This window comes from Ambystoma mexicanum, chromosome 1p (genome assembly GCF_040938575.1).
Source record: "Ambystoma mexicanum isolate Mex_15411 chromosome 1p, UKY_AmexF1_1, whole genome shotgun sequence".
In the NCBI taxonomy this organism is placed as follows: domain Eukaryota; kingdom Metazoa; phylum Chordata; class Amphibia; order Caudata; family Ambystomatidae; genus Ambystoma; species Ambystoma mexicanum.
This window is the reverse complement of record NC_090921.1, coordinates 1,013,315,423-1,013,335,425: the sequence shown is the minus strand read 5'-3', so window position 1 is coordinate 1,013,335,425 and position 20,003 is coordinate 1,013,315,423. Positions and strand designations below refer to the sequence as shown.

General features: G+C 42.5%; 1 protein-coding gene across 1 annotated transcript in view; it reads right to left on the bottom strand.

Annotated features, from left to right (window-relative positions):
* PARD6A (par-6 family cell polarity regulator alpha) overlaps window positions 1–20,003 on the bottom strand; it is a 372,467-nt gene that overhangs the window by 150,152 nt on the left and 202,312 nt on the right. The window lies entirely within an intron of this gene.

Genomic DNA, 20,003 nt, shown 5'->3' with positions numbered 1-20,003 from the left:
TGGGACAACTCTACAGCCAAGTAAACCATGAGTGTTTTTTTTTTATACATAATTGGATACAATAACATAAGTTGTGAACTGAATCAATTGCATGGACTCCAGATAAGACATGGTGAGAGACAATGATTTGCCCAGGACCACACACTTTGGACACGTGGAGAAATCAGGATATGCGTGATTTAAGCACTTGACCATGTAGCTTCTCAGGTCTGGTTGCTATACATATTTGTAAATATGCCTTGAAAAGAACACACATCACATAATGAACTAAACTTACAGAATGGACTAACCTTAACTATAGAAACCTTCACAGAAACATGCTGAGCAAAAATGGTGTGGATTTAGGTTTATGCTCCCCCAACATGAATGGAAGGCCACAGTAGCATCATGCAACGTAATGTGAGTCTAAACCAGGGTTGTTCAACTGCAGGCCTTGAGGGCCGGAATCCTGGCGGAATTTCAGCTTGTCGCTTAATAATATTCATGAGATAAATTTGCATTAAATGATTTCAAATGTATGCAAATTTGTCTTCCTGAATATTAATGAGGGATATCCTGAAAACCCATCAGGATTCCCGACCTCGACACCTGGAGTTGGACAACCCTGGTCTAAACAAATGTCTCGTCTTTTAAGACTGTAGTCATTGTTTCTCATAGCATGCAGCATTATGCACCCTTCCCATTTCTCATCACCCTGCCCTCACTTCTTAAGGGACAGTAGTACCAGCCAATAGCCCCCTCGCAGCTGTGTCTGCAGCCATCATTGTCTAACTGCTCCCAGGGAGGATAGCTCTGTGGCAAACGTGCAGGTCTTGGAAGCAAGACCATGCTGAGCAAACACAGGTTCGAATCCCAGACCCATGCTTGAAAAAAAAAAAATGAGCGCGTTATAAATAACCTGCCCTTCCACAATGAAACTAGCGCCTAGATACCTACGGGTTATGTGCGCTGTAAATAAATGCAAAAATAAATGATAATGCTCTGCAGCGTGTTCAAATGTTTCACGGGCACTGTGCGTAGAACCACTCTGCTGCCCTGAGATGCAAGTATCATGCACAGCTGAGAAACCTTTCATGCCACCCTAAGCAAAGTCCATCTTTCCATGGCGTGTGCGTGATGCTGGACACACCCTTTCCATCTGAGACAGGTTGCTGAGAAGGGAGAGGACCAGTCTCATGCAAAAGGCAATGTTGACTAGACTGCTGTGGCCCAGGGCCATCTACATTATACGCAAAAGCATCACATTCTAAACAGATGGATCCTTAGAAAAAAGGAAGATAAATGTAAACAAGAAAGACAGTCGGAAGCTGAATCCTGCAAATAAACCGGAGATGAATCCTTACGGCTCCACTTGTTTTTGCCACGGTCACTTTACCCATTTGCGCTTTAACCATGCAGTTTTGATCAGGGTCTTTTCCACAGATTTTTTTTAATGGGGGGCGTTCCCCGTAACACCCATCTAACCCGCCCCAATACCTCACGCTGCCACCCACCACCACCCAACCCCATACCCCAAACACACAACACATATTTTTTTTAAATTCTGAGAAAACTGCAACTTTAAAATGCAAACGTGCAAAGTGGCCGCCGCAAAAACACTGCATACGATCCTTAAACAAGAAAGAAAGGGAAGAAATGTATACACATGACACAATCAACGCCAGGTGACATAGCTCTCAACCTGTTCTGTCCCCAGGGCTGGTGACAACAGAAGATTTCTTCTTCGGTGGGCTCGAGCAGATTGAATTGTATGGGTGGTTTGGGGGCTTGGAGGGTGAATGAACAGATTCCATAACGGGTGACACCTGCCAAAACCTGGGTGAGTTGTGAGATCTGAGATGGATCTTTCTCGCTGTGCTTCTCCAATATCCCTCCCAGTGCTTTCTATCCCTCAAAGTGCTCTCTACCGCGCTGTGCTCTTGTGCCTCACAATACACCTTGCCTTTCACTGTGCTCCCTGTTGATCATTGCCCCGTGTCCCTCACAATGCCCTCAGTTCTTCACAGTGGGCCATGTCCCCCAATGTGCCCTCTTGCATTTACAGCATCACCCCTGGTAGATAATGCCGTCCCTCACAGTGCCCTAATGTATCTTATGGTGTCCCCTGTTTTTGACGGTGTCACTGTGCCCACATGCCTCATAATGTTCCCTGCCCTCACCTGTACCCCACAATGCTGCCCACCCCCACTGTCTTACTGTCACTCACTACCTATTCCTGTCTCTCTTTTGTAGAACCTGGTTATTCCTCCCTGCACCGTGCCCACTTACAGTCCCCCATGAGTGGATATCTCCAGATATTAATTTCAACCAGTGCAACAGGCCTGATGAACCATGTCCAGAATCATTAAAGAGGTCTGCTGATTATCTCTCAGTAATTCAAAGTCCTGGCACATGAGTATGTCTCTCAGTGTTTGAAAGTAAAACATGATTCACCCAATCATCCTAGATTGGATGCTGTGACGAATCGTGGGATTCAGTCACTTCTCCCCAGGGGGAGCCTTTCCTTGTGACGCTAGGGAGGTGAGCCCGCTACACAATATTCTCCTTAGGGGTGGCGGTAAGCAGGACCTCACAGGCAGAAAGTCCCCTCCTAGGGATAAGGACTCCCGTTCCGATGAGGAACTACCTTTCCACTTTCCATCTCACTCAAAGATATATTCAGAACCAACCGGTTGACTGAAACCTTGGAGAAACCTCTCTCATTGGCTATTGTGATGCGTGAACAGAAGACAAATATCTCTCCAATACTGAGACGAGTAAAACGTATGGAGCAATGCAGAATAAGTACCTACCAGGTACTGGGACTCAGAAACCCAAAGAAGGCATAACAAATATGGCCTCAACAGAGATAAAAGGATTATCACCAGAAGCTGGGGAAGATGAAGAAAAGCATCATAAAAGAAGGAGGGGTGAGAGAGTGTCAGAGAGAGACCCGGGAGTTTCAAAGCAGTGGTATCCGACAGACTGAAAGCCCATGGAGAATGCTGCTTAGAGCACCAGCGAACAGTCTTGAAGAAAGGCTGTCTGAGTCGGACTGAAGAAGGAGAAGAATATCGAGAGTTTGGCAGGAAAAAGAACGCACCAGGAGGGAAATTCGAGGAAGACTGGCCAACGGAAGCCAGAATGGTGAAGTGCCCGAGCTGCACGGCACAAGTGCTAGATCCGGGGGTGGGAGGGTTCTGTTTGTATGTGGAGAATCCTGGGAAGTGGACACGAGAGGAAAGCAGCGGGCAGAAGAGGGAGAGAAAGGAAACCCCTTTCTATGCTGATACCACAATGGTAAAGAAACACCAAAGCGAAGGTGGAGAAGGAGAGGTGAGTGACAGAGCGGTTGTGACAGGATGCGGAGCATGAGAAGAAGAGAACACCGGCCCGGTGATGCAATCCCATTACATTGCAGGTAACGAGGAAAACAGAGATCCAGGATGTGGCATTTATAACAATTGGCATAACCACATTTGTTTACCCGCAAACACCGAATATGACAATTGGAGTACTCTTACTTGTTGTAGTAAATGGCGAGAAGCGACAAGCAGTGAGAAGTCTTCCTGGCATCAACCTACTAATCCCAGTGAAGAACAAAGTCATAAGAAGAACGAGAAACTCTCAGGGAAGCTGCCTACTCATCCCAGTGAAGAACCAGAGAAAGAGAGTAAAAGTCCTTCAGGGACACAGCCTCCTCGTCTCAGTGAAGAGCCAAATACTAAGAAGAGGGAGAATCCTTCAAGGGCTCAACCTACTCGTCCCAGTGGGTGGACAAATCATAAGAAGAGTGAGACTAATCCCTGGGCACATAACATTTATCCGAGTGAGGAAACTAATGGTCATAAAGATATAGAAAGTGCTAAAAGGAGAACTGTGCAACCGGTTAAAGAACTAGCAGAAAGGGAAAGTCTATCCATTGCTATTGAGAAAGACAGAGTGAAAGAGTATACAGATGCCTAGAGAGAGGACTATATATATATGTTTTTATTTATTGTATATTGGTTTGAAAAAACCTTTACAAAATCACATAGAAAGTCATAAAAAGCATTAAAACACAGATATTAACACAAATATTGACATTCAAATACATAAAAGAATCTCTTTAAGCTTTTCATTAAATCTCTTAGGACATTAGTTCATGTTTACAATTACCACAAGTCTAAAAACCCTTAACAGTATTTTTGAATAAAAAGTCTAAAAACATATCCAAGCCTTATATAAATGACAATACTAAAAGTACCATAGATGCGATACGACACAAGACTATTGCGTCACTACTTCACATCATACCATACATGAGGTCCATGATTTCATAGATCTTGAGTCTAAACTTGTATGTTCGTTCCTTTATCAATTTGGGTAACATTGCATACAATTGTCAGGAAAGCTGTCACTCTGATCTTCAGGGAAATATCTGGCCCGTGGAGCTGTAAGTGACTTCAATCCAGCAATCCAACTAAGTCAATGCCTAGTCTGGGATGCCCAATGGAAGCCCTTATTTATATATTTTTATGTCAAGTTCTTAAATCTGGATGATGAACCCTTATATAACACCCCTCTCTTTGACTCCCCCTGACCTCACTGAGCCAAGAAGTAGGTTTGTTTTGCAAATTAAAAGATTTATTTGAAGAATTAAACAATATATATATATCAAACTTTTATGAATAAATCAATATTTGATAGCACACTTATGAATATAATAGTGATCAACAATGGGTAATATTACAATAGCACACTCTCTTTAATCAATGAGGAGTTGGTATAGAAAGGATAAGGTAGCAGAGAATACTTTTATGGTTTCAAGGAAATGCAAGGTGTGAAAGAATGCAACACAGAAATAAACTTGATATGATTTCAACAAGAGATAATATGATCACTTTTTCCCTTGTGACAACTCACTCCCCCCTTATGCAATAGGAAGAGATGGAAATGAGGGCACACAGGTTTCAAGAATACAATTAATAATGCAGTTCAATTCCAGTTCCCCCCAGCAAGCTTAGAGAAAACCGGTATGATTTTAAACAGGCAAAAATACTTTTGAAGGTGATTGCAATGGATGGGAAAATATGCTAAAATGCTTTTAATTCACTAAAGGAGATTCAGGATAAGTGATAGCTACTTTGGATTAGTTCAGATCAACACTAGCAATGATTCATGAGTGATTATCAAATTGAAAACGAATTTCAGCAGTGGAAAGCCAGAGCAGTAATTTTGACAGGAAATTAAATGGAGCTAAATCGTAATTCGCAGCACTTTTTCCGTGTGCGTAAATCGCGATTACGGAAAAACTATAAGGAATTGGAATGTCGCTTTGGGTTTGTTGGAAAGCTTAGGATCTTCGCTTCTGGGACGTGCGATTCAAATGATACGGACGTTTTTGTGAAGGTAGATTTTCAGAAATAAAGTCAAGATTTCAGAATGACAGATGCGCCTTTTTACAGATTTGAAATCACAGGATGGACACAAAATTCTAAATGCAGTTCTGGACAGGTTGATTTGGATGGGATAAGCTTACTTTAAACTAAGAGATGACTATGCACAGTTCTAGGCTAAATACTCACTCCTAGTTTTGGAATGGAAATGGGCCTCGTCACCGATCTGGTCAGGTTTGGACTTCACTCGCCACAGGACAGTCTCAGGCACTGGTTCTGCTCACAGCACGGCACGGCAGTCTGGTCTGGCCTTTTGGACTGGATCAAGCGGGTTCTGGATACAGCGCTGCTTTCTGGGTCTGGATCTGCCACAGGGTTCAAGCCAGTAGCAAACAGCACGGCAAGGCTGTTGAATAGTTTTGTTAGGTTGCTGGATTCTGCTGCCTGCTGAGAAGAGTTCAGCTTTTGGGTTAGGCCCCTGCTTAAGGTTCTAGAGCTGGGTTCTAGAGCTTTGGTCTGGATCTATCTGGAGTCTAAGTTCTTCTGGAGTCTGGAGTCTTTGTCTGGATATTGTCTGGATATTGTCAGGCAGAGTGCTGCGCCGGGATCGGTGAGTAGTGGAAAAATTAGTGTGTCCATCTGGGTCTCAGCAGTCCCTTTTTATGTGTTTTCTAAGTGGGTGTAGAGGCTGAATTTCCATGCCCAACCCACTAAGGATTTGATAGGTTAGAGGATTCTCTGTGACCTGACTGGAGAAAGGATTAGTGAGTCAGAATGAGTCATCAGGTGTCATGTTTATGGCTGAAGCTGAAATCCCTCCCCTCTGCTTTTACTTAGAAATCAATTTTTCATAACCAAACATGCTTCCCAGATACACAAGTTGTTGAGAATGCATGTTCACATCACAGATTAATTAAGACAGGTCTCTGTTCAACCCTGCTCTTTCTAAGAGCTTGGGTTCAGAAATGACAACCTATTCGTAATTTTAGTGGGTTTCGCAATATTGGTTTTGCACCAAATCTGACACAGAGGTACACACCCTCTCTGTGCATATTACTCTAAGTTGTTATGTTTCTAGCATAAACACCGCACCCACAATATTAATAAATACCGGGGTTTGGTCTCAGAACATCATACAGATTTCAGCTTAGTCTCAAACTGTGAGGGCATTTGTCATATTAAGAATCCCAAAGTTGTACATTTCTGTCAGCTTGATACAATATTTTAGAAGCATTTTCCTTAAACATATATTTGGTGCAATATTAAATCCACAACCCAGTCTGGTCCGCCCCTAGAAGCTTGGTGAGTCAGATGGTCACATGTCTTGCTTCTCCCAGAGCAGTGTTGAAAGTTACACCTCAAAATCAGCATATTCTATTCATCCCAAAGCCCCCATTGTTCCTTCCTCCGGGCTGCAGAGAAAATCTCCTCCTCTCCTGATTTACATGTTAATGCAATATCCTGTGCTGTTGGTGGTAAGACCAGGTGTGAAGGCTTCCCAGGGACAGAAGGCCTCTTGAACTTTTAATTAAATCAGACTGCCTTCTAATCAATGGCAACTTAGTTCCTTGTGAAAAAAATATAACATTATAAACTGAAAATAAGCAACATATCTTTAATCAAGTCTTTTTCCACATTAAATCAATGTGTGGCACTCTATATGGCATTTTGATAGACTTCTCTGCTTTGGCATATTTAGCTTCTGCAAGACAGCTCTCCTGTCAGGATTTCGAAATCGCCAGCACCTGTCAGAGGCGAGCACCGGTACTGCACCCATTTTTGACAGCTGTCTTTAAATCAAATGTCTTTAACATGGGATTTTGTCCTAATAACATATGATTCTTGCTGACGTGGTACTGATGTGGATTCTTGAGGTAGAGTAATGTAGAACACCCAACAAGAAGTTGTATCCTTTTGGTGGTTTTGTGAGCCATGATTTTAGCAATTTTGACAATCAAGAAAATTAATTCCCAAACAGCTCTGGGTTGCTTTTGGCAATCAGTATTGCTATTTCCAAGTGGTTTCAGGCTACTGTGTGTGTAGCCCAATGGTGGTTTTAGGCAGTGACCTCCTGTGCTCACTAATATAGGCAAAAGTGAGTGGCAGCCTATTTTTCAGATTTTTACTGCGCATTTTTGGATGATTTCTGGCAAGCAGCATGCTTTCCAGTGGCATTCTGATGTTTCTGCTACCAGCCATTCACAGTACTGTTGTAGGGCTTGGATGCGTGGGTGAAAACATCCCAAAGAGCATTTCGAACCATATATGTTCTCTTATAACATATGCTGTGTCATAGACAAATTCAGAAAAATATGCTATCCTCTCATTAATCAACAAAGGACAAACCAGCAGCAAGTGCAACAATGTTTCGATAGTTCCCACATTTAAACAAAATCTACATATTTTCTGATTCTCGGGAATTAATTTCCTAATGAAGCGAATTTCATTGGTATTCATTACATTGAATCTGAACCGCATAACATTATTGCGAACATTGAGAGAGGGATATTTTACAAGATATGACTCTAGTTTGGGAAACCATTTCCACACAGATAGAACTTGGGAATACAGTTTAGAGTTCATAATTGCTACATTGTTGGCAACCCAGTCAAACGCTTTGATCAACATTTTGGTCTTTGCAGGTCTCTCAATAAGACATTTGATTGTAACTCCGATATTTAACAATATATTTTCCACTTCTGTTTTCAGATTCATCATATACTCCCCTGATACATCATCTTTAAATAGTTTATACAGCAAATTTTTTCCTGATAAGACACACTTTCTGTATAACATAATTTTTTTACATTCTATGATACTTTTATAGAGCAAAGACCAAACTCATACCTTATCATTTCCATTGGTATGCATTTAGGTAAAAAAGAAAACCTTTTTCCAGATTGCCGCTTCGATAGTTTTTAGGTAAGGTGTGAGTTTGTCTGGATAAAATTCAAGCCCATATGCCAATCTCGGAATAACCTTCAGCGTATAAAAATCTCTGCAAGCTGACATGCTAAATTGACCGAATTTTCTTTCTATCACTTTCATTTGCTTACCTGCTTCAATAGCCTTTAATTCTAAACATCTTTTTACAAAACTATGCATCATGGCACTTGAAAAAGAATAACCCAGGAACTTAAGTGATTTCTGAAGACGTATACCAGTTCCTTCGACAAACCACACTGGATTGGAGCCTTTCCTGTTGCTTTGTCCTAAGTTTATGACTACAGTTTTGAGAGGATTGATTTTCAATTTCAATTCACCTATAAACCTTGAAAACCCATCAATAAGCCTTTGCAGTCCAATTTTTGTACAGTCAAAAAGCAGGAAATCGTCGGCATATGCAACCCATTTTATGCCGATTGGAGCAATCTATGGAGTTAACAAACCAGAGGATTCGAACACTACATTAGCTCCTGACACATAAAGATTAAATAGAATCACTGCCAAGGCACATCCCTGTTTAAGTCCATTCCTGGACCTTATTTCTTTGGACATCAAACCCTCATTGTTCAATCTGACCTCCAAAACTGTATTGTAGTATAAGTGTATGAGCATTGAAAGTAACCCTTTTTCAATTTTAAGTGCAGCAAGCCTTCGCCATAGCAGTGTTCTATCAACCATGTCCAAAGCTGCAGAAAGATCCATTGATGCTGCATACACGTTGATCAGGGAAATTGGTCTGTAGTTCAAGGGACTCAAACGATTATCTTTTTTCGAAATGAGGAGCACATACGATAATTTCCATGAATCTGGCATAGACTGTGTCTCGATCACATCATTAAAAATAAAGCAAAGTATCCTTGTCCACAAGAGTTCATTCTGTTTGAGCGTGACACAAGATAGATTATTCGGACTGGGAGTAGTGGAAGATTTCATCTTCCTAATTGTTCTCAATATTTTATCGACAGAGACATCTATTATCCATCTATCATTCCCGTAAGCAGCTAATGCCCATCATGTTCAGAGGGTGCATATAGATTTTCAAAATAGTCACAACACACACTTTCACTAATTGGGTTAATGTTTAGTTGGACTTGGGACACCTCAGTACTGTTAATAAGGGCCCAGTAAGATCTGGAGTTTGTCTCCTTCATTGCCTTTAGCATTGCTTCACCATCCTTCTGGGATTGCGAGGCACGATGTTGAATCTTCCAGTTCTTGTAACGCTGGCGACTCAATCTACACTGTTCATTGTGAGAAGACGGGGACAGATGTTGTCTTTTTAATACTCGTAATAACTTGTTTAACTGGGCTCTGTGTTGCTTAATGTCTAAATCATAGGCATGTTTGTTTATACTTTTCCTAGTGACTCCACCTAAAGTTGGTTGCTCAAACCTGGATATAATTGAACACAGCAAACCCCCAAAAGAAGCAACAGAGTAGGTTACCTTTTTTGATTCCATAGATCTTTTTTCAAAGTCATGCAACATCAGATTATTAAATGTAGCTGTCTTCTTGGTATTCCATTTTACTTTACTGCCTCTAACATTAACAATGGTTTGAGCACAACACACATTTCTATAATTAGGTTGTTTCCTTAAATTCAGATTCATTGATAGCATGGCATGATCACTATATGATTTGGGTTGCACAATCATGTTTTCGGTACCCACAATTAGATGTTCACTAGAGAATATGAAGTCTATGATACAAGCCTCACCACGAGCGGTCCAAGTGGGTTTATCATTGAACAACTTTGACAGTCCCCATGATCTTATGAAACTAAGCCATAGAGCACCTCTATAACATTTATTGCCTGGTTTGGGACCGTTGTCGCCCTGGGCCATTAAACACTGATCTACCTCCGAGCTGGATAGATTACCATCGGCGTTCAGATCACCAGCCAAGATTATAAGACCACCCGGTGTGGATTCAAGACAGTCCTCTATCAAAGTGTTCAATTATTCAATCATCTTTGCCAATAATAGATCTTCATAAGCAGCACTATTCCAATAAATATTTATAACCATTAGGTCAACAGAGCAGTTTCGAGTTGCTATACGAAATGTGGCAACTGTGTTTGGCCCTACCTTTTAGCCCTGATTGCTAAAAATCGAATCTAGATGTTCCACTGCTTGTGCATACTGGCCCCACACTTAGCCCTGATTGATAATGTGATGTTAGTTAGCCAGAATACTCTGCGTAAAGCCTACCTGATGCAGTACATTGTTAACTACTGCTGCAGTGCACCAACTGCCACTGCGCCCTAATGTGTCAAATACCCTAACGCATCAACTTGCCTTAGACGATACTAGCCCAGACTGTCCCTACACCTGCAACACTTGCCTAGCCTCCACTGACTAGCATTTGGCCTCTACATCTGCCCTGTGTTCCACCTATGGTATTATGCACGGACACTTTCTGTACTCTGCTTGAACTCTGCACACAATGCATTTCCCAATGCTCTCCACTGTCCTACTATGAACTCTCCTTTACATTACTAGCCTACTTGACCAAACCATGCCCTTTAATCCACCCCCACCCGCGCCAGCGCAGAATGCCCTTAAACAGGCGGCCATGATTACCATACCATGTACTGTTTCTCAAAGGAACCTTAAATTATGGGCCAGATTACCTAGGCTCTATGACCCCCCCAACTAAATTAGTGCACAGTAATGCCACACGCAGCCCACGCAACTCAAGCCATCACCGGCACCCACTCCAACTTAATAGCAGACTCTTCCGAGAACCCATCCGGCCGAAACGCAAACCTAAAACACAACTAGCAATCCCGAAACCAGTTCAGTCTGGGATGAGAGCTGCTCTCATAAATGCACGTTCTATGGTAGCCCATGCTACTGACATAGCTGACTTACTACACAATGAAAACGTAGACTTTTTAGCGGTTACTGAATCTTGGCTCCACCCAGCAGCCGGACCAGCAATTATGCTAGCTATACCAGACGACTACACCCTCCTAAGACTCGACCGTACCACCTCTCGAGGTGGTGACCTTGCTATTATAGCCAAATCTAACTTATCCATGAACCTCTCACCTCCACACAACATAGGTTCTTGTGAATCCCTAACGGCTAAGCTAACTCTATCTAATACGCAGACTGTATCTATTCACCTAATATACAGACCTCCTGGTCCATTAGGATCATTTGAAGATGATTTAACAAATATTATATCTCACAATCTTAAGAACTCCTCCCAAAGTATCATATTAGGAGATTTTAACCTTGGTTTCAGAGACCCGTTAGACACTAATGCCACTATAATCAACAACACCATAGAGGAACTAGGCTTCACTCAGAAAATTACAGCTCCTACCCACACCAAAGGTAGAACCTTGGACTGGCTAGCTGTGCATAACTGCCCACTCACAGTCTCATCTATCATCCCACAGCCGTGGTCTGATCATCACCTGATCACATTCTCCTTAGAGCCTACACCTTCGCTGCAACCTAGCAGCATAGCTCCAGCTGTCCCAACTAGAAATAAGAGAAATATCACTCCTGAAAATCTTATTCCTATGATCCTTCCTACTCTTAACGCTATCCCCGACCATATGGATCCCTCAACCATGGTAGATCTATACAACAAAGCAATGCTATCCTCCCTTGATGCCATAGCACCTCTCAAAGTGAGAAAGAGCAAACCTCGTAAACATGTGAACAACTGGTTCTCTCCTCACCTTAAAGCCATCAGACAGGAAAAACGACATTATGAAAAAATGTGGAGATCAGATCCTTCTGAAATTAATAAGATAAACCTAAGTAATCTAGCTTCCCAGTACAAAAAAGAAATTATCCTTGCAAAACAAACCTCTTATAACCTTCGAATCTCTCAAGCGAAATCGAACACTAAAGAGCTTTTCTCAATTCTGAAAGAAATAGAAACCCCTGTCCAGCCGCCTGACTCGTGCATCAAGGCCAAAAATTGGTGCACAGATATTCAAAAAGCTCTTGCTAATAAAATTACCTCTCTGCAAACTAAAATTAGCAACAAAAAAGACTCCCTCCTCTCCACCTCCAAATTGAGTAAAACCAGTTCCACTCCCCAACCTACCTGGACGCCAACTCCGATGCCCAACCCCCTTTCTACTTCAGTAAAGTATCTACCTAAGAGGTTGAAAAAGTTATTCTTGCACTCAAACCCTCAAACTGCCATGGGGACTTATGCCCTGCTCAACTGATAAAAGATGCAGCTCGAGAACTCTCACCATTTATCACTAAACTAATAAATGCTTCCTTTACAACCGGCACCATACCCAACAATCTGAAACAATCCTGGGTCCTCCCACTCCTCAAAAAATCGAATCTAGATCCTGCCATCCCTACCAACTACCGTCCCATCACTACAGTGCCATTTCTTCTCAAAATCCTCGATAAAAAAGCATACCAACAAATTCAACAATACTTGGAATTTAACCACCTCTTAGGAGTCCGACAGTCAGGCTTCAGACCTCAGCGCGGGACTGAGACTGCGCTCATAGATCTTAAGGCACAGATAGATGTGCTGAGAGATGAAGGCAAGACAGCACTGCTGCTACTGCTTGATCTCTCAGCCGCATTTGACTTGGTCAACCACAAGATTCTTTGCACACACTTACAGTCAGCAGCTCATTTCTCCCAGGAGGCAACAGAATGGATCCAGTCCTTCTTCAACAACTGCACTATGCAGGTTTTTTCCCCTTCAGCAGCTGCTGACCCCATGTCCATTACCTGTGGTGTGCCACAGGGTTCTTATGTCTCCCCTACCCTGTACAACATCTTTACAAAGCCCCTTTTTGATCATCTAGATGGCCTGGGTATCACCTACACGAATTATGCTGATGATACCCAGATCCTCATCCTGTTGACGGGGGATTACAACAAGGATTTGGCCTTTGTAAATCGTGTGTACCTCATCTTCCAGGCATGGATGGCCTCTCATGGTCTCATTAAATTAGGCCAAAACTCCTCCTCCTTTGTTATCGACAATAATATCATCACAGTAGCTAAGGAGGTCAAAACCTTATGATTCTATTTAGATTCAACGCTCACCTTCAAGAAACAAGTCAATGCCCTGGCGTCCGCTACATCTTATACATGTAAACTCATTAGGGCATCCAAACCATTTCTCTCACCTAACAACTGCATTACTCTAGCCAGAGCATTGATCCTATCCAAGTTAGATTATTGCAATGCGCTCTATGTAGGCAGTAACAAATACATTACAAATAAAATTCAAACCCTGCAAAACAATGCCTTAAGAGCAGCCCTAAGCCTCCCAAGAAAAGCACATATCTCAGAGACTAGAAGGTCGCACAACTGGCTTTCTACAAGAGACAACATTTTCCTTAAATCGGTCTCTCTGACCCACAAATGCCTACATCAAGCGGCCCCCCAATATCTGATAACGAGATTCACCAGACCGACTTCCTGCCGCCCATCTAGAAAGGCCAATTCAAACCTCCTCCTTGTCCCAAGATTTAAACGCACGATGTCCGGAGGGAATAGCTTCCCTGTCAAAGCTGCACAATTTTGGAACTCCTTACCACCATCCCTTAGAGAAGACCTTCCCTACCCACAATTCAGATCCAATACCATTCGCTGGATCAAGGAACACGACACCTAATGCTAGGACATCCAATCACTTCCACTGCTGCGCCGATTGTAAATTGTGTATAAACTGTAAATTGTATATTGTATATGCTTAGATATATCCTCAACTTTTGTAAACTATGTATACTCATCTATAACTTGTACTTTGACATATTGGACCAAATGCAGGATGCTCCAACATTGTAACCTAGTTGGACTCATTCTGTGCGTGCTCTGTTACTTAAGCTGTACACCCCTCTTGTTGCTTGTGCCCTGCTACCCATGGGTTAGGTGCGCTTTACAAATAATAAAAACAAACAAACAAACTATACAAGAGGTATACATATGTTTTTCCCATTGCATTGTAATATCTTGATTATTTCGAAATGCAAGCGCTAAACCTCCTTTGGGGTGGCCTCTTGGCCCACATGTTCCAAAAATGCACAGTACAACATACCCATCCCACAGCAGCAGTCCACAAGCCCATGTTTCCTGAATATGTACAAAGTCAAAGTCTTCTGATTACACACTTTCTTATTTGAAGCTAAATGTGTATGCCCTCTTGAATTCCATGTAGCCAGCTTAAAAGAATCTCCTTCGCTAAAGGGGCTTACTCATATTCTTCAGGTGCTCCATCGATTCCCTTATTGACACAGCTAGGTGCTCCGTTCCCTCAGTTCCTTGAGGGACATTACATCAGCTTGACCCTGTGGGGTGTCCTCGCCCTTGTCTGGTTTTTCTGTGTTTTGATGTAAATACTCTGTATTATTTGTCACCCCTGTTTTGCCTTGCACTTGATAATCATATGTGTTGAATCCCCTCTTCTGTAAAGAACCCACTTCTTTTAAGATCAAGGAACGGACTAAGGGAGAAGTAATCACCAGACGTACAAAGTCTAACCTATGAGGATGAATAAAGTCCACCAGTTGTATGTCAGAAGAAGAAATCAGTGACAGTTCTGGTATATTTCTAAACAAGCTCAGGGTGTAGGGTCTTTTCAAGGCCGGAGAGTAACCATCGTCAAATACATTATACAAGATCAAACTCGGATCATTTGGAAAATGTGGCTGACGACAATTTACATTGGAGCCACCTATGGGAAATCTATTCAGGGCCTTTCATTCATATAAGCTGTCCCTATTCCTCCCCTCGCCCTGGGCGTACTGGGGATTAAACCACTCCCTCACTTCACTATCTGTCTCTGCATTGCCACGCACCTGCCCTCTATTTACTTGGTGATCATTTTTACGTGCACTTATCTCAGGCTCCAGAGTAGCAATGTCATCTGTTGTTTTTTGGTTTCCCCACAGTAAACTTTCTGCAACGGGCATTTTCTCAACTTTTTGATTCAGTATGTCCTTAATAAGGGTTCGCACAAAATCTTCAGTGAGAAAATTGCCTGTTGGCCCTGATTCCGACTCTTTTATAGAGTTTGTGTTGCACTTATTAACTGAACAAGCATTTAATGGTAGTTCCTTGTTTACTGAGGGTATCTGAATGTCAACATTACTTTCTGTCATCCCTCCTGGCATTAGAGCTTTGCCACTACCCATTGTGTTAGTACTAGAGCCTTCCTTTAGCTTTTGGACCCCCCTTGTTTCCTGATTTGACCCCGTTATCACATCACTTTTTCTTTCTGCATTGTGTTCCCCATCCAGTATTACTGGACCTATATATCGGCCTTCCTCGTCCCTTGGTGGTATCTTTATTCGTAAAGGGGCGTCAGGATTCTTAAATAGGTTGAATATATCCATTATTCCCATTTCAAGGTTCTTTAGGATTGTATCAATTCTGTCGGTAACTATTTTGTTTTTTAGCGCATCAGACAAGTTTGTTTCAGCTTCGGAGTATCCAGGGCGATTCAACCCACTGCAGTGGTCTTCCTTTTCCACCGGCAGCGGGGCCTCATTAGGATTCTTTGTCTCAGGCTTTTTTATAGGAGAGTCAGTTACCAATATTGCATCATTTACTTCTTGATTCCCCAGCATAGCGCCACGCACGTTACTATCCCTCAAAAACTTGCGAGAGGATATATTTAATGCCTTTTGCGCTTGTGCTTGTTTGTGCCTATTTTTTTCATTTTATTTTGGAAATATTTATATTAAATATGTCAGGAACCTTCTTGGGACCATTAGCAACAGTCGGGATCTGTATATCCTGAGTGTTAGGACATGCAGTCAGTGAATCAGGTAATTCAATTACACTAAGCTCCTTCTCATTGTTCTCCTCTACTGGCACACAGCAAGAAGCAGCCGCTTCGTTATGCAATTGTCTGTTCGAAGTTGCAATAGGTTGTGGCTTTTGAGCATTACCACTTCCCCCCATTGCTTGAGGGATCATTTTTTATATGTTTTCTGAAAATATTTCAGGCCAAGCAAAATTCTGGTCTGAGTTTTAGTTTCTTTTAGTAACTGTGGATCGACCGCACTCATACCCTTAACCTCGCATTTGCATGTTTTATTATTAGCTTCACCTATGTCCGTTTCTAGAATTGTGGGCAGCATGGGATTGGAAATCTGTGTTGATGCATCCAAATGGTCAGATAGACCAAGTAATGTTAATTCCCCAGACGCGAATATTGGAGGGGTATCCATAAATGATAAGCCAAGATCTGTACTTCTTGGTTTAATGAGATCATGAGAATCCGCATCCGGGCCATCAGCCCTTCCCAGTCTCCTTTCCTCATAAAATAGAGACTGAGAGGACTCTGGAATATCGTGCTCAGCCATTTCCTCACAAATTTCTTTAGAGGAATTGTGGGCACACTCCAATAAATCCTCGTCCGTATCTGAGGAATCCGGGAGCAGAAGCGCTATAGCGTGAGCAATGCTCATTCGTCGTGTTTTAATCATATTGGATGGTATTGCACGATCAGGTTTGGATCCTGCAGTCTTTCTTTTCATACCGGCAAGAGGCATGCATTGGACGGCGGTATAAAAAGACACTTTCACTTTGAAATCCCTGATTTACAAATCCCAAACATAAACGCTTTTCTGCACAGCAGCCTCTAGACAAGGAAAACGACACCACTTGTAAATCCTTCAACTTTTACTGACATCCACACGGGAAACTCATATTCTGCAAGTCCATTTTGTATCACCTTGTAGACACTACTGGTTTAAGTTTGCATTAAACAACAGTCTTTAAATGTATGAATGTTCCGGCTTTTCACACTTTCTTTGCTCAACAAAAGCGTCCCCAGGGAGTCGTTAGGCTCTTTACAAACATTCCGACAAACAACTAACATTCGGTTTCAAATCACATGCACACTATCGCCGTCTAATAGCTTCAAGTGCTTCCAGACCATGTTTGTATAAAAGGACAGTATTGTATAATCAGAACTTTTGGTTTTCGTTTACCCGCGGCAACAGTATTCGAATGTAGCCGAATGCCTGTTATTCATACATTCTACGCTCAACGAAGGCTCCCCAAAGCAACGTTCAACTCTTTTCCGGCGTTCAGAAAACGAATTGCATTTGGTTTCAGTTTCAGTTACATACACACTTACGCAATCTAATTGCGTCAAGAGCTTACGGCCCTTGTTTACGTGAGAGGGCAGTATTTGTATATCGGGAAAGGAGGCAGAACCCTTCTCATAAGAACCGCTGAACTTCTGCGGCCGTGTCAACAAGTGAAAAAGAAAACAGAAACACAAACAGACCTCAGTGCTGCCTTAGGCAGGGACTGTCCCTGCGATGGACATCAGGCATCCAAAGCCCCTTTGGGCATCCATTTGAACAAAAAGAAGAAAAAGAAAAAAAAAGAAAAGGAGTGTGGCGCTGCTATGCTGCGCTGTGAGCAGTGAACAGCAAACAGAACCACTTGCAGAACCACTTGCTAGGAGCGCGCCTGCCTGTCTTTATGAAGGTTTCCTGCGGTTGGGGGCGTAGCCTAACAAAAAATATACAAAAAGGCGTATTAGTAAGTGATATTTCACAGTATAATATTACAATTGCTTGTAAAGTCCATTCTAGTCTCTTGAAGTAAGTGATTACTAAAATTTGAAGTTGCAGTAGCACAAATGGAAAAGGGAGTCCAAGGAAGTACACTTTCAGAGTTTCTATCCAGCAACAGCAAACAGAACCACTTGCAGGACCACTTGCTAGGAGCATACTCACTGGAGCACGCGTGCCTGTGTTTATGAAGGTTTCCTGAGGTTGGGAGCGTAGCCTAACAAAAAATATACAAAAAGGCGTATTAGTAAGTGATATTTCACAGTATAATATTACAATTGCTTGTAAAGTCCATTCCAGTCTCTTGAAGTAAGTGATTACCAAAATTTAAAGTTGCAGTAGCACAAATGGAAAAGAGAGTCCAAGGAAGCACACTTTCAGAGTTTCTATCCAGCAACAGCAAACAGAACCACTTGCTAGGAGCACGCGCGCTGGAGCGCGCGTGCCTGTGTTTATGAAGGTTTCCTGTGGTTGGGGGCGTGGCCAAAATTTAAAGTTGCAGTAGCACAAATGGAAAAGAGAGTCCAAGGAAGTACACTTTCAGAGTTTCTATCCAGCAACAGCAAACAGAACCACTTGCAGGACCACTTGCTAGGAGCGCGCCAGGTTAGACAAACTGTAAACAGTCAATGGAGTAGATCAGCCCGTGGCTTATCTTGCTCTTTAGAACAAGGAGCAGTAAAAACTCGAGTATGGGGGCTAATTGGAGACTGCAGAGGCGATGTCTCCTGCTCACACGGTCCACACGGACTACGAAGACTGCAACCACAACTCAGCTGCAACTCTGTGGCCGCTCCACGGAATGGTCAGGCTTTCAAAATATTGCTCCTCCTCCTCCACACAGAGCACAATGAAGGACAGCAAGGACAGACTCTACAGCAGTTTGCAGACTGCAATCACAACTTGGCTGCAACTCTGCGGCTGCTCCGTAGAATGGTGAGGCTTTTGAAGTATTGCTCCTCCTCCTCACACAGCACAATGAGGGACAGCAAGGACAGGCTCTCCAGCAGTTCGCAGACTGCAATCACAACTCAGATGCAACTCTGCGGCCGCTCCGTGGAATGGTTAGCCTTTTGAAGTATTGTTCCTCCTCCTCACATAGCACAATGAGGGGCAGCATGGACAGACTCTCCAGCAGTTCGCAGACTGCAATCACAACTCGGCTGCAACTCTACGTTCACATGCACCTCAGAGAATCTGTTTTTCCACTTCTTGTGATTATTGATTCAAGAAAGTGGTCCAATGAGCACCAATTATGACTCCAACGGACCTTGTGTAAATATAGTTGCCAAATACAAAGATGATAATGTGAACCCGACAGATATCGGATGAGACTAGCTAGTAGCTTGCAGGCGGTTGTGATGAATGAGATGTTGCCAAAAACATCCCAGCGTAGGTGGGGACAGAGAGGACTATAAGAAAACAAGGAGAGATAAAGAAAGGGACGTGGAAAAGTCCCCTACGAGAACTGAATGTACTGCTACAAGAAATAGCTAAGCACTATTTGAAGATCCTATACTGAAAAGAACATTGCTTGAAAGCAAGCCCCAGGAGAAGGTAGTCATTCACCTGGTCTTTAATTGTTTAGTATAAGTGGTAGGGTCAGCATAGACTCATTTTGGACAGAGGACAGATTGTTACTTTGGACTATAGAACCGACGACAAGCACCCTAGTTTAGTTTTGCTAGTTAAGAAAACCCTTAGAGTAGGGAAAGTCAGGCATTGTCTTATTTAGTTTAAATACATATTTCTTGAAATGGGAAACCCTAGTCTGTCTCCTCCTTCTGACCTTCCACAATGTCCTCTGGTTAGTTGTGAATGTCGGGCTGAAAAAGCATTCCTCAGTACAGCATGTCATGCTGGAGTGATGTCACACAGGGACGTTTGTTTAATTAAACAGGAACAAAAGGAAGAACACTTAGCCCGCAAATGGGAACTTCTCCAGCAAGCCGTGGAGGGGAACAACTACAACATCTTCCAATCTTTGGTTGCTAAAAGAAAAGAATCTTGCAATACGCAGAGATGCCCATCCATTACAAGGCAAGGATGGCAGGAGAATAAATAGAAGAGCTTTCCTACTCTCCGTCCATAAGCCTTTTTATCTAGAAATGCTGCAGCAGCTCTTCTTGTGCTTTAATACGAGGAAATAATAATTGCTA